Source organism: Daucus carota, chromosome 3, assembly GCF_001625215.2.
Source record: "Daucus carota subsp. sativus chromosome 3, DH1 v3.0, whole genome shotgun sequence".
NCBI lineage: Eukaryota > Viridiplantae > Streptophyta > Magnoliopsida > Apiales > Apiaceae > Daucus > Daucus carota.
In genome coordinates this window covers 49,314,677-49,329,137 of record NC_030383.2, presented here as the reverse complement: position 1 = coordinate 49,329,137, position 14,461 = coordinate 49,314,677, and the positions used below count along the sequence as shown (strand labels likewise).

Here is a 14,461-nt window from a genome sequence, read left to right as displayed (position 1 = left end):
AATTCTCTCTAGCCCTCTCTCTTGTCGTAAACACCTGGGGCTTCCATCGGTTTTCACCAGTGAAAAACCCTGAATCAGTTAATTACTTTGTTTTTATAAAATCCTGAATCAGTTAATTACTTTGTTTTTATCCTAGTTTTTGAATAATGCTTCTTCTAGGGAAGCTTAGATCTAATTAAATTATCGGAGAATTCGTTGTCTCTCTTCTAAGCGGGTGGGTTTCAGTCTGATTTCTCTTGTTTTTGTGATTGTGCTCCGGATCTATTCTCAGAGAATTTTTAGATTTAAAACCATCGGCTTGGGATTCGAATATAATAAATTACCAGCTCAATATATTCCAAATGCAGATGAAACCAGTCTATATTAGTTGACAATTAGCACTATGAGAAATAAATCCCCAAAGATGATCTGTATATACAGTCAGTTTATTCATGACATGTGTATAGTCAGATTCTTCATGTTTAGTATTATATGGGTGGCCTATATATATAACAACTAGTCTCGTCATTTTTGAAAAAACAACTAGGCTTTATAAAATATTTTTGATCCTTGTAGAAAAAGTTTGATTTACGTATTTCTTGATCATTGTATGCTTATTCATATTGAAAAAGAAATAAGAAAAGAAGAATTTAGTACCGACTCTATCATTGATGGACATGATTTGAAGTAAAGTAAAATTTTATTATAAAATTTATACTAATATTTGTGTGTATTATGATATTGAATATTTAAAAATGTTGACAGAAAATATTTTGACCCCCTCTGTATACATTATTGGCTTCGTTACTAATTATAATTATTTGAGGTCGACTTTAGAATTGGCAAATAAATTTTATTAGATTGAAGTTAATAATTGTTATCAAGTAGATTTATAAATGCTTTACATTCTTCTCTGTCGGTATAATTCTATTTCAATTTTTTTCCCAAAGATTAAGATTCCCCTACTATTTTTTATACTAATTTATATATATAGATAACTCAAATTGATTTAATACAATTATCAAGGATAAATAAGAAAAAATATTATTTAGTTAACTTTCCATAAAATGCTTAATATTTTTGTATAAAAGACCTGTAAAACTTGAATAAAAGAGTTTAGTTAACTTTTCATAAAATGCTTAATATTTTCTTCATTTATGTATATATATAGGGTCACGCTCAGAGATAACCACTAAGGTTCTGCTGCAATAGTATCTAAATCTAAATTATTAATTTTTTTCATATTGGATTATTGGTCATAATTCTTTTGTTTAATCACACATAATATCTCTCATTATTCAAATTTATATATAATTTATCATTTATAAGTAGTATTAAACATAATTATCAATTAATTGTTAATATTTTTCAACTTTAACCAATGTTTAAGATTAATATTATTATATTGTAGTGTCTTGTCATCTATAAAGGTAACTTTTGATTACAATATTGTTTATGTTGTAGATTATATCTTTCTTGAAGCAAATCTTTAAATTTTTATGTTATATTCATGGGGATTAGTGAGAATTTGGTATCTAACGGTTGATTTGCTATCTAATTTAAAGGGTTATTAGGCAAAAATATCACCGAACTCATGATCAAGTTGCAATTGGGTCACTGAACTCAAAAAATTTGCAAACGGATCACAGAACTGGATTTAACTTGCAGTCAACTCGCTGAACTAATAAAAATTTGCATTTAGATCACTGCGCCGTTAAGTATCAGTTGACTTTAACGGAATCCGTTAAAAAAATTGAAAAAAAATATATAAATTCAATCTTTTAAAAACTCAATTTTGAAAATTTAAAACTTCGAAAAAATCTGGAAATTTGGAAAAAAGTCTGAAATTTTTTTAACTTCAAAAATTTAGGTATATTTTTTGAATTTCCAGATTTTTTCGATTTTTTTCGAAGTTTTTACATTTTTCATATTTCTTAAAAACATTCCATATTTTTTAAAGTTTTCTCAAAATTTTCAGATTTTTTTAAGTTTTCAGAATTTTTTGAGAAAATCGAATTTTCATATTTTTTTCAATTTTTTTATATTTTATTATTATTATTTTTAACGGATTCCGTTAAAGTCAACTCATGCTTAACGGCACAGTGACTTAAATACAAGTTCTTATTAGTTCAGTGAGTTGACTGCAACTTAAATTTAGTTCTGTGATCCGTTTGCAAACTTTTTGAGTTCAATGATCCAACTGCAAGTTGACCATGAGTTCAGTGATCTTTTTGCCTATTAACTCCTAATTTAAAGGTTTCCAAGTATTTTTTGGTGCATTCTTAACCATTTACACAGGTTTTTGTTTTGTTGAAAGGGTAAAACATTAGTTCTGGATGCGTAAATACGTCTTTTAAACTCCTCCACTTAGGAGGAGTGAACAATTTATCCATTAATGTGGCATGATGTTGAACCAAAAAATTATCAGATGTTAACTATAATAAAATTTCAATTTAACAATCCTCGGCAATAGTGTATTTGCCATGATGCATATGTCTGCATCATCACCTGAAGATGATACCAGTACTTAAAAGAATACAGGGATGTTAAAATAAATTATATCACAAGTTATAGGTAATGAGATGATGAATAAGAATAGCTGGTTGTTAATTTGAATAGTATAGCATATATATGGTGTTTTTTTCTGTCAGTATATCGAATAATTTGCAAAAATGAGTCGGTCTAATATTTGTGTGCTGCTAGCTATAAAGTTAACAATCAGTTTGCAAAAAATAATTGTGTTTATTTGTTTACTGCATGCACTCTATCAAAATTTAACTAGACATAAATTCTGAAGTGATGCTATAATTAAACATAACCTAAACATCCTAAAACATAAAGATATTTTCCCATGTTCATCAGTTACTTGATCAGTTTCTGAGACTTGTAAAGCAGTGGGGAGCATCTATTAATCTTTATCATATTGTTGGATAAACCTTTCTGTCAAATGGTCATTCCTGTCGTATAAGAATTGGCGCTTGATTTGTACCTCTATATTCCTGTCAGGCATTTCTGGTGAAACTACTACCAAAGTTATTGGACTGTTTTGGGATTATTGTTTGAACATAAAGTTTTAAGTATATATACTGTAATTAAGGTGGATAATTAATGAGTTTGAGGATTAATAGTTCGTGCATCTGAATTTGCATAACATACCTGGCAGAGCTTTGTATATGACTAAATATCCATTCTGAATCTAGCTAGCTAGCTAGTCCAACGACATGTTTTTCAAAATATTAATCTCAATTCTTTATTCGTCTATAATTTCCGATTAAAAAAATAATCAACTAATATTGGATAAAAATTCCGGAAATTTCTGCTTAAAGAGAAATATATTAACTGAATGAATGCACATGAACTTTAGGTATAGGATGAGAGACTAGCAAAGGAAATTCGAGTTAAAGTACGAAAATGACTGGCATGGAAAAATGAGGGATATATTATGAACATCATGAAGGAGAGGAAATAACTAGCTAATTAACCTTTAGTATCAGAATACTTTTAATGGAGAGTAGGTACGTACGTCTAAAGCACCTGCCGCTATAATTGATGCGGTTCTGCTGAAGCATGAGTGATAAAAATCAGTAAACTCTCATGAATCCGCAACAGGAAATAAGGAACAATAAAAACTGTGGTAGCTAGGAACGGAATTCACTTGAAACTTATATTGATACCATAAACTACTATTCTCAGTTTTGGTGTGCTCAAACTTAATCATTTAAATTTCCTTACAAAAAAAAAACAAAAACTTAATCATTTAAATTTCATATTTTTTAGAAATTAGGTGACATCTGAGTTTTAGTACAGATTTTAGGTGCTGCATTGGCACAAAACAAAGAACTTGTGGAGACAAATAATATAAGTTCTATTCATTTGTATTCCTATATATGCTGAGAAGATAAACTGTATAGTTTCTGTCTGACAATGCTCTTTTTTCCTTTGGACATATGTTATGTCAGGGTCCTTGCTTAAAAGATAGGAGTCTGTGTATTTGTGTTGTCCATATTATGCGGGAACTTTTTATTATTTGTAATATTAACTCTTCATCTAAAGCCTTCTCGAAAATGAGAAGTTTTACTGCAGCAGGTGGTAAAAGTTTTCGACTTCTAGCCAGACATTTGCAACAATCAAAAGAAAAGGAGACTGTTCTATTTGCTGGACTCTAGATTGGTAAAGATTAATTAAGAGCTATTATTGATCTACAAAACTTTTTTCTTAACATTTAACTTGTGATTTTCTTGTAGCTAGGGACATAAATATTGGAACAAAAACTGTGGCCATAGGAGATAAATCTAAACCATAACCATATGACCAACAAAGTTTGAGTAAGATAAAAATATAAATTAAGCCATGAAATGCTAGGAAATCAAAAATATATTGAAGCACAAGGTGTGGAAGGTTTGGGATCGATTCACGATAAATTGTTATTTAGCATGAATTCTGATTATAGTATTCCTTGCTTTTTCCTGGCTTTGGATTCAGTGTTCAAGTTTAAAACTTCAGGAGCTATTTTCATATATGAACTGCTCTAGAAAAATTCTGGTATAAAGGTGGATTATTTTTAACCTATCAATCTCTATGTTTTGTCTAATTAATTTGATAGACAGATGCTGTGCTTGTTATAAGTTCTCTTGTTAACAAAATTAAGACCTTTTCATATACATATATACCAGTATTACAGGTGGCAGAGTTCATACCAGCTTAAATCATATATGCACAAACAACTCCAATGCCCCCCTCAATTATATGGACAAACAACTCCAGTGCCAGTTGACTCACATTGTTGGCTACTGCATTTATCGCTTTCCTAACTTGGATGATGGACTTATAACTTAGTGATAATTTGGACAGACACGTTTGTCATTGTCCCTTCTACCTTTAGAATAAAAAGAGTACATCAATTCATGTTCTTTAATGTAGTGCAAAATGGTCAGGCATCTATCCTGAAACTTTAGTGAAGTAGCCGTGCCAGCAAGGTCTCATAAGGCAGATGTCCGATCAAAAAAGGGGATGTTTATTCTTTTTTGACTGAGACAGGCCAGACCTTAAGGGACGTATATTAAGTTGCTAGAGGAATGCTTTGCTGGTATATCTGTGTTAATGTCATTCGCTAACAGACGTTTATTTGTTTGTATTATCTATAGCTAGGAAATGTGTATAATTAATGTACATTGTGGATTAGACGAGGATCGAAGTATTCCTCCTATGTACATCATTGAGCTAGGTATTATCAGTTCTGCAACCACAATTGAGAAGCAGGGAGGGAGCTTCATTTGTCATTTATTCTTTCAGTTGTAGTTGTTTTGTGCTTTCACAAGGAAGATTCTACCAGATAATTTCAAATGACATAAAATTTCTTATTAGTTGTGAAATAATTATGAAATGAGTGGCAGATATATATTGATTGACATTCTAATTAAACCTGTGAATTTCTTTTTCTTAACCGCCAAAATAGATCATCTGAGTGTAGATAGTTTATAATAAGAAATGTTCTGACTGGATTGAAAACAAGGGACTTCACACGAAGCAGTCAAAATAATACATTTGAAGAGATGGCACATAGGTTAAACAGAAGTACCTAACCCAACACATGAATATATGGATATATGTATGGTGTCATAAGGGAAATTATATGTGGATCATTTTTCTTATACTTAAGAATTTTCTGCCTTTGTGAAACATGATAGCTAAACAAAGGACATCAAAGTTAACGGACTTGTTATAAGCTTTACTAGCTGGAAGTACTGCTAAATAAGATTGTTTTTGTGTCAAAAAAAGAAATGGGAATCAACAAATTACAAACTACAAATTAGTATAATTAAGGTGACCCAATCCGGATATGTATGAAGAAGTATTATAATGTGACACTAGATTGTAAACATGTAATTAATTAGATACAGATCTCTGTTTGAGCTTTCCTCATCTGAGAACTGGAGAATTGGCAGACTAGGGCACACATTTCTAGGGCAATTATTTCTCCATCTCGCTTACGACAAAAAGGTAAAACCAACAGATTGGGGGGAGAGATTTGAAAGTTTCAACCAGATCTACTATAATTTTTATGTCGGCGATCTACATATACATGCATTCATAGAGGTGAACGCAAGTTTTACAAGATCCACTTATACGCAACAACAACCCAGATCCATTTCTTACTTCCCTATGTGAGTCCTGAAAAGGAACTTAGTTACATATAGTATAGATTGCAAGCTTAGAGCATGAGCTATAATAACACTATATTTGACAGATCAGAGAGGTGGTAGATAGAAATCCGAAGCCCATGAGAGAGAGACTGAAAGTGAGAGAGAGGGGGAGGAGAGACTGAAAGAGAGAGAGAGAGAGAGAGAGAGAGATTGAGAGCTTTTTTAAATGTATGACCTCAATGTGTTTAATTTGGTGTAAGAAAACCCTAGAGGAACTTGCTGACTCTGATGAAACTAACATCGCATATTTATTTGTATTCGTGACGAGATTTCCTTTCATTAATATCGGTATACAAGAGTGAAGCTATATTGGTATTCTAAGCTCCGGTCAGGGATATAATTAACCACTTTATTTTATCCAACACACCAGATAAAGGAAAAGGCAAATAATTTTGGACCTCCTTTTCATAATACATGTTCACGTTAATTTCAATTTTAAATGTAAATTTATATATTCAACATTAACTCTATTTCATATATTTTTAATTTATATTTTCAAGATCAACTGTATTCAACATATTTTGCTCAATTAATGATTTAATACAATTTTTATTATATTTTTTATTTTTTAATATGCATAATATTTTGAAAGTAAACATTATTTTAAAACAGGGGAAGTATAAGTTTTGACTGATGTAGCCACCGGGATTTTGTAGATAAGAATAAGATTAGCAACAAACAAAATATGAGGAGACAGTAATAGTTAAGCCACCAGTTTCGACATTCACTGCCCCATAAGCTGTGGATATCACATGGGTCTGTTTATATAACGACAATGAATAAGTGAAATTTGGGGCATACGCTGTGTCAAATTTTATCATTTGTATTATAGTAGAGAATTAGAGATAACGGTCTGCAGATAATACAAGGGAGAGAATTTTCTACGCCCACAATAGTGATACTCTGTATACTCTTCTGGACTCTTCTAGTATTGTTATAAATTTTGATCGTATATTTAAAAAATTATCATTAAAAAGTTTCATGCGAAGAAAGTATTAGTACCATGCTTTTATTTACAAGAACAACAAAATTATAAAAATAAGATTATTTATACATATAAGTGAAGAAAATCAAGAGACTAATGTCTAAAAATAATAACTTTTTCATAAATAAACAAGTTTAAAATAATTTTCGCAAAAATACTGTCACTTCTTAAAATAAATTGTAAAAATACTATGTTCCCAAACATATATTGCAAAAATACGATGATTGCATATGCAACCATATCTGCAACCGCTAGCTACCATATATGCAACCACAAATGTAAATTTGAAAAAATCCGTTGAAAATTATATTTATTTTCATAATAAGTTGCAACTCGTTGCGAATCGTGAAAATGAGTGCCCCTGCGGGGCCGATGCTATTATCAACATTACAATCTTAAAAGCAACTAAAACAACAAACTAGAAATCAATTTATTCGGTGGTGATTGTGAAGTTGATTGCTTGTTTGTGGTGTACGTTGTGGTGGGGAAACGGAGTTGAGGCTGGTGGTTGGCTTGTGTGGCGCTGTCTGGTTGGGTAGCGGCGGTGTTAACTTCCGGAGGAAGACGGTGATGGAGGTTACAGGTGGCGAGAAGTGAGGTTGGATAGAGGGAGAGATAAGGTGGGGTCTGTGTTGTTGACAAGAAGTTCGATTAAAGCACCGCTCCCGGGCGATGTTGTTAGTCTTGTCGCGGCGGTGTGTTGAAAGTCACAGGTCGAAAGAGCTCGGTGGAAGGCGGCTTAACCGCGACGAAACCGTGTTGCCTTCCACAACAATCATGGCCTCACTCCAGAGGAGAGAGAAGAATGGAATGGGAAGGGAAGGGAAGGTAGTATTTTGACAATTTAATTGATTGTATGTTATAAACGATAATGTATTTGCAAGATTTTAGAGAAGGTAATATATTTGCAAATAATATCTAAAAAGTAGTATACTTGATAAATTCTCAAATAATAATTAATTTCGATATTGAAGACTCAATCATTTATAAGGTTTTAGAACTTGAATATATATACTTAGTCAAATATTGTTTTAATAAATACTTCCCGCACATACATTTCAAGTATCTTTATATATCTTAAAAATATTATGGACCTGGCTAACATGTGCTTTTGGGCACATATTAAAAATATTTATTCTACGTAATTTTGTATTGACAATACATTAAAATCGTAGATAATGCATTAATTACTAACAAAATTCAAAATTTTACATTTATCAAGTAAATTTGTTATTTTATTTACTCATGTATTGTATTATAATTCTAATCAATTAATTTTTTCTTAATATTAAAATAATAAAAAATCATAAATTTATTATTAGATATCAAATTGGCTGATTTTAGTTCGAAAGCCGATTTTAGTTTAAAAAAATTAGTGTGCATGCAGGGGCCTCGTTATTATTTATGGAATAAAATCAATTAAAAGTTGTAAACAAAAAATTGATTCTACGCTTTGTGACATTTTTTTTGAAATAAAATAATATATATTATATATATGATTTTGAAAGATAAATTAAAATAAATATATAATTTGTATTTAATAAAACTTTAAATAGTTTTATAGTAATGGATAATCATGTAAAAAAGAGTACTTAATGCTGTTAATTATGTCTTATCATGTGTGCATGGGGCACAAATTAGTCATTATATTATTTGGGTTAAATGACGTTTTGATCACTCAACTGAACGGAAACTTATAATTGGGTTATCCAACTTAAAAAAAAAACTTAAAAAAATTTCAGTTACAACATCGTACTATTAAAAAAAAATCCATTTGGGTCACTTGCGGTTACACTCTTTAAAATTTTGATGGAAAGATGACCAATCTTGGTGAAATGACTTGAATACACTCATTACTGACCTGAATGAAATTTTTTAAGAATATAATGATGTGACTGAAAGTTTTTTGAGTTGGATGACCCAATTATAAATTTCTGATCAGTTGAGGGACCAAAACGCCATTTAACCCTATATTATTTATGTCACGTATTCATATTGTATTTGCATCTAAACCTTCGTCAACATCTTACGGTGTCTTTTTTTTGCCAAATTTGGAGCGGATTTTATTAATACTATGAAAGTGACTTAATCAAGACAAACCCTCAACTGATTATACAATCAGGTTGAAAAACAAATAAACGAGCTAAATAATTAGCCGCTTTGTTTCCGGATTGCTAAACTTCTTATATACAAATATTCAGAAAATTAAAAATGAAGATAAGAGTTTTCTGAGTAATTAACCTGCATCTCCACTGAAAATAGTGGCTTCACAATTAACCTTCACAGTAATTCCATAAATTGTGCAAAGTTCAGAGGACTCAGCTCCAAAAACTGAATTTAAAGACCTCATGTCATATATAAACAAATATTTTTTGTGAGAGGTGAGCACAAGTGATATTCACCACCGTTCCAAACGCACCCCAACTATCTACCTGCCGTACACCAGTTATAGACTTGTTGAAAGTGTTGTTGATGCAAGATTTCCAAATCTCCCAGTACACAATGAAATTCATTTTCAACACATCGCAAAAAGCGAGACAAATCGCACAAAACGAGACACTAAAACACACAAACAATAACTCAAATAGAAGGAAACGAAAAACCCAAATGGGCTTTTCGAGTTTTGTTCCAAAAAACCTGATTTTATTGATGAACAAACAAACAAAAGATGATGTTTATTGATTGAAAATTAAAATCAAGAAAAGCAGTGTCTTGTGGATGGGAAAACAGTGGCTAGGAATTGAGATTAGCATGAGAGAGAGAATTGAGATGGGAAAAAAGGATACAGATGGAGGTGGAGATGGAGACGGGTACAAGAGGTGGATAAGGACATGAAGGCGATTAGAGTTAGAGAGAGATGGGCTGCCGACTCTTATCAGAAAAAAGTAATGTTCCAAAAATTTTGTGCTCCAATCATTACGGTGTCTTAATTAAATATTTTAAGAAAAATTATCTATATCTTTTTACTTTTATTTGAAGTAGATAACTTTACGAAAATTAGAAATGCTCCGTTCAAACATTTTAAAGTAAAAAAGGTCTAAGGAAACTATTCTCCGGCATGATATCTTTCATTTTAGTTAACAATTATCTTAATTAATATAAATTGAACATGTGTGTGTATTAATTTCATTTATTTATATAAACTTTTTCGTAAAATTCATATCTTGGGCAACTTCCTCTTGACTAAACGATGTTGTAAAGTGATGGCCTGATTTCTCTCCCCATAACCACCATCGCAATTCATAAGTGTAAGTTATATAGAGAGTGAGACAGAGTCTTAGATATATGTTAGATAAATGGTTGGTGTATGTTCTTACTTGGGTACTATACTGTCTATACATGCACACACATAACATAACAGTTGAAGCAGTACATCAAGGAGAATACTTCTTAGGCCAAAAAAACCAGAATAATTCTTTGGCACTTCTAGAAAGGTCTAAAACATTAATACGAGTAGTCGAGTAAACTGCAAAAAATAGAGAAGAAAGTGCAGAACACTTGTGCTTCCTAATTATACCGTAAATACAGGGTAAAAATATATGATTTATCTTCGGATAGAATAAAGATGAGTCGAGACACTTGTACCTTTATGTATCCTTTGGCGCCCCCATTTCACCTTCCAGAAAGTTTTTTGTAAGGTCAGACATTACTTTAATCAACCCGACAAAGGAGTCTCTTTATTACAGTAGATTAGATATACCGGCTGCAAAAACAATTGTAAAACTTGTAATATTTTTACAGAATCTGCAGTATGAGAAAAGTTATCTAAACATAAATGGAACGAATGAATGGGAGATATATGAAGCATGTTTGGGTGAGTTTAAGGTGATAAACTGGGAGTTTATAACATAGTTGTTAGAATGTAACAATAAACATAAAATTGATTTGCCGATTTATGGTTTATGATAATTTTTATAGAAAAGGTTTAAAAAATTAAATCACGATCTCAATCTAAACTTTAACTTTAAACCATTTTTTACCTTATTTTTGATTTAAGTCAATTTTTAACTTATTTTTGTTGTGATTCAATTTCTAACTTATTACACAAACAGAGCACGGTTGGATAGCCCAGTGGTTAAGGGCTTATCCTCTGTCGTCCCAGGTCTTGGGTTCGACCCTGGCTCATCTCGAGAATATCTTAGAACAGATACTCACTTGTAAGGCTATAAGCCATATTTGTGAAAAAACTTATTACACAAACAAATAATTTTCAACTTCAAATTTAAAATGAAAATAAACAGTCTCACAGTAGCATATTCAACATTAATCGATCTGCGGTAGATTGCACCATTGCAGTACAGTACATGAAAATCTGGTGGGAGATATCCTCATATACAAAGTCAAACAAGCAGCAATGGATAAACTGATACGTACAGAGAAAGAAAACGACAAAGAGTACGTTACAGTAAAATGGACTATTTTTCCACTTGGTACTGTATAATCTTCAAATTCGTGTCTTCCATGAAAGTTTTGTTACTTCTGTCTACGCTGGATTACTTAGTAACAGGGATGTTCGCGGTGCGGGCGGTGCGATTTTTTCTTAAAACCGCGAACCAACCCGCGCATGCGGTTTGAGAAAATTCGTAAACCGCAACCGCACCGCGTAATATAAAAACCGCGTAAACCACACCATAAAATTACGGTGCGGTACGGTTCGTGCGGTTTGTGTGGTTTATACATTCAAAAAAATTATACTTTTGAATGATGATAATATAAAAATAATTTTAAACTATATGCATTTTTAAAAAATTATAATATATATACACACAAATTTAGAGTTACGATACTTATCAAAAGAAATATAAACTAAAATATGAGTATGATAATAATGAAGATAAAAGATTTCGACACTAACAAGTATTTTATAGAAAACATATATAATTATAATATTTAATTTGTCATCTTAAAACTAACCTTAATTTGTATTATAAAATTATTAAAATTAAGTTGAGTAACTTGAACATATATACACACACATGAGAGATAACATCGTAATAAATTATCTATCAATATAATTTAAATATTTGTAATTATATGTGATATATTTTTATATATTAAAAAATAGCGGTGCGGTGCGGTTTGAACCGCACTTGTATAATGTCAAACCTAAACCCGTACCGCACCGCGCGGTTTGTTAATATTTCAACCCGCAACCGCACCACGAAAAAGAAAAACCGCATTTTGCGGTGTGGAGCGGAGCGGTGCGGGTGGTTTATGCGGTGTGGGCGGTTTGATGAACACCCATACTTTGTAAACCTATAGCATTACTACGGAGTAGGGATGGGCACGGGGGCACTTTGGGGGCGGGGAGTGCTATCCCCGACCCCGAACCCCGAACCCCGAATTCATGACCTCTCCCCGACCCCGCCCCGAACCCCGAACGGGGATTATTTTTCTCCCCGATCCCCGCCCCGAATGGGGAACGGGGATCCCCACGGGGAGTCGGGGAATTTTATAAAAACATAATAATTTATAATATATAATATACTTTTTAATAAAAAAAATAAACTACGTACTAACTCCTAATATACTAATAAAATAATATTATCTTATATTTCAACATCAAATCATATTACAATTGATTTATAATATAATTAAACGACAATTTAATATTATTAAATATATTATATTATAATATATTTATAATCAATAAAAATAAAGATTATATTTTAATTTTAATTATATTATAAAGCTTATCTATTTTAAATAATATATTTAGTATAATATATATACATAAATATATTATTATTTATATATATATATAATCGGGGTCGGGTATCGGGGCGGAGAGATACCAATCCCCGACCCCGCCCCGATCCCCGAATTTTTTATAGAACTTTCCCCGATCCCCGCCCCGCCCCCGAAAAATTCCCCGAATCCCCGATCCGAACGAGGCGGGGATCGGATCGGGGTCGAGCGGGGCGGGGTGAATGCCTATCCCTACTACGGAGCGTTGTCACAATCTAAACAAATTAGCCAGTAGTAAAACCCTAGGCTCTATCAAATGGAGCTGCTAGAAAAAGGCAAATTAGCTGATATATATATATGTGGCCAAAAGAAGTTACAATTTTCAAATCATCAAATACTAACTTATAAGAAAGAAAGTTTCTTATATACACAAAATGAATAAGCTGATTATGGTTTATAAGAAAAAAAATTGAGGAACATCACCTATGAATAAGCCATCAATTAGAGTATATACACAAGCAGCAGATAGACATAAATAGATTGTGCGATTTGTAGCTATTCAATTCCGCAATTTGGCTGTCTGTTGTTTTGTTTGTTTCTATCTTTGTGAACAACCAACACCCAGTAGATCATCCAAATTAAACACCTGATAAAAAAGTCTTCAACTAAAGTAGCCATTGTCACTTGGTAGATTCTAGTATTGTGCCTTAACGTTCACAAATTTTTATGTTACGAAAAGTCGAATATAGTTTTTATTTGTGAAATATCGTTTGTTGCATGCGGGACCGACCCAAAACAAAATCCTAGGTAAAATCAAAATCCGTCTCTGGTTGCCTGAACCATCAATCTGGTAATATAAACTCGAAATCTATACAGATAAAGCTTAACATACGCATGAGCATCACATATAAAAGTTGTAGCATTTAAAATCTAGAAAGAATGAGATATAAAGCAAGCTAACCTCTTTCTTACTGCGCGTACGTTTTTCATATCCTGGAGTTGCAGAAGCCATTTTAGCAAAAAGAGAAATAACAAGGAGAGAAGCAGAAGCTCAAGTTGTAAGAAGACCAAGGCGCACAAGTATATACACTAAGCACAAAAAAATATTTGGTATAGCCCAACACTAGCTAATACTCCCTCCGTCCCCCTCATTTGTTTACATTGGGGGACGAGGACTTGGCACGCATTCTGATGCTCACATAAAACGTAGTTTGATAAATTATTTTAAACCTTTTTTACTTCGAAATAAAAGTTTGATGTTTATATTTTTATACAAGAAAGAAAAATTTTAAAAATAAGTTATAGAACTATGGGGCCGTTTGGGTGAGATTAAAATAAGTGCTTATTGCTTAAAATAAATAAGTGGAGTAGAAGTTAGAAGCAAGATAAGACTTATAAGTGATTAAAGTGTTTGGGAAATAAGTAGAAGTCCTGAAACAAAAGCTAGCATTCCTAACTTTTTTTAAGTGCTTCTTGACTTCTTACACAAACGGTACGAAATAAGTGCTTCTAACTTATAAGTCGAGAAGTTCAGCTTAAAAAGGGAGCCAAACACCCACTAAATTTTATATGCGCGTTGAAATGCGTGCCGAGCAGTGAAAAAAAA

General features: G+C 31.9%; 1 long non-coding RNA gene across 1 annotated transcript; it reads right to left on the bottom strand.

Annotated features, from left to right (window-relative positions):
* Positions 1-2,073: 2,073 nt before the first annotated feature.
* LOC108211845 (uncharacterized) lies at positions 2,074-13,982 on the bottom strand. The gene is made up of 3 exons (XR_001805124.2): positions 13,817-13,982; positions 10,753-10,870; positions 2,074-3,536 (listed from the first exon to the last, which is right to left on the bottom strand). It is a non-coding gene; the product is annotated as an uncharacterized LOC108211845 (long non-coding RNA).
* Between the last annotated feature and the right edge of the window lie 479 nt (positions 13,983-14,461).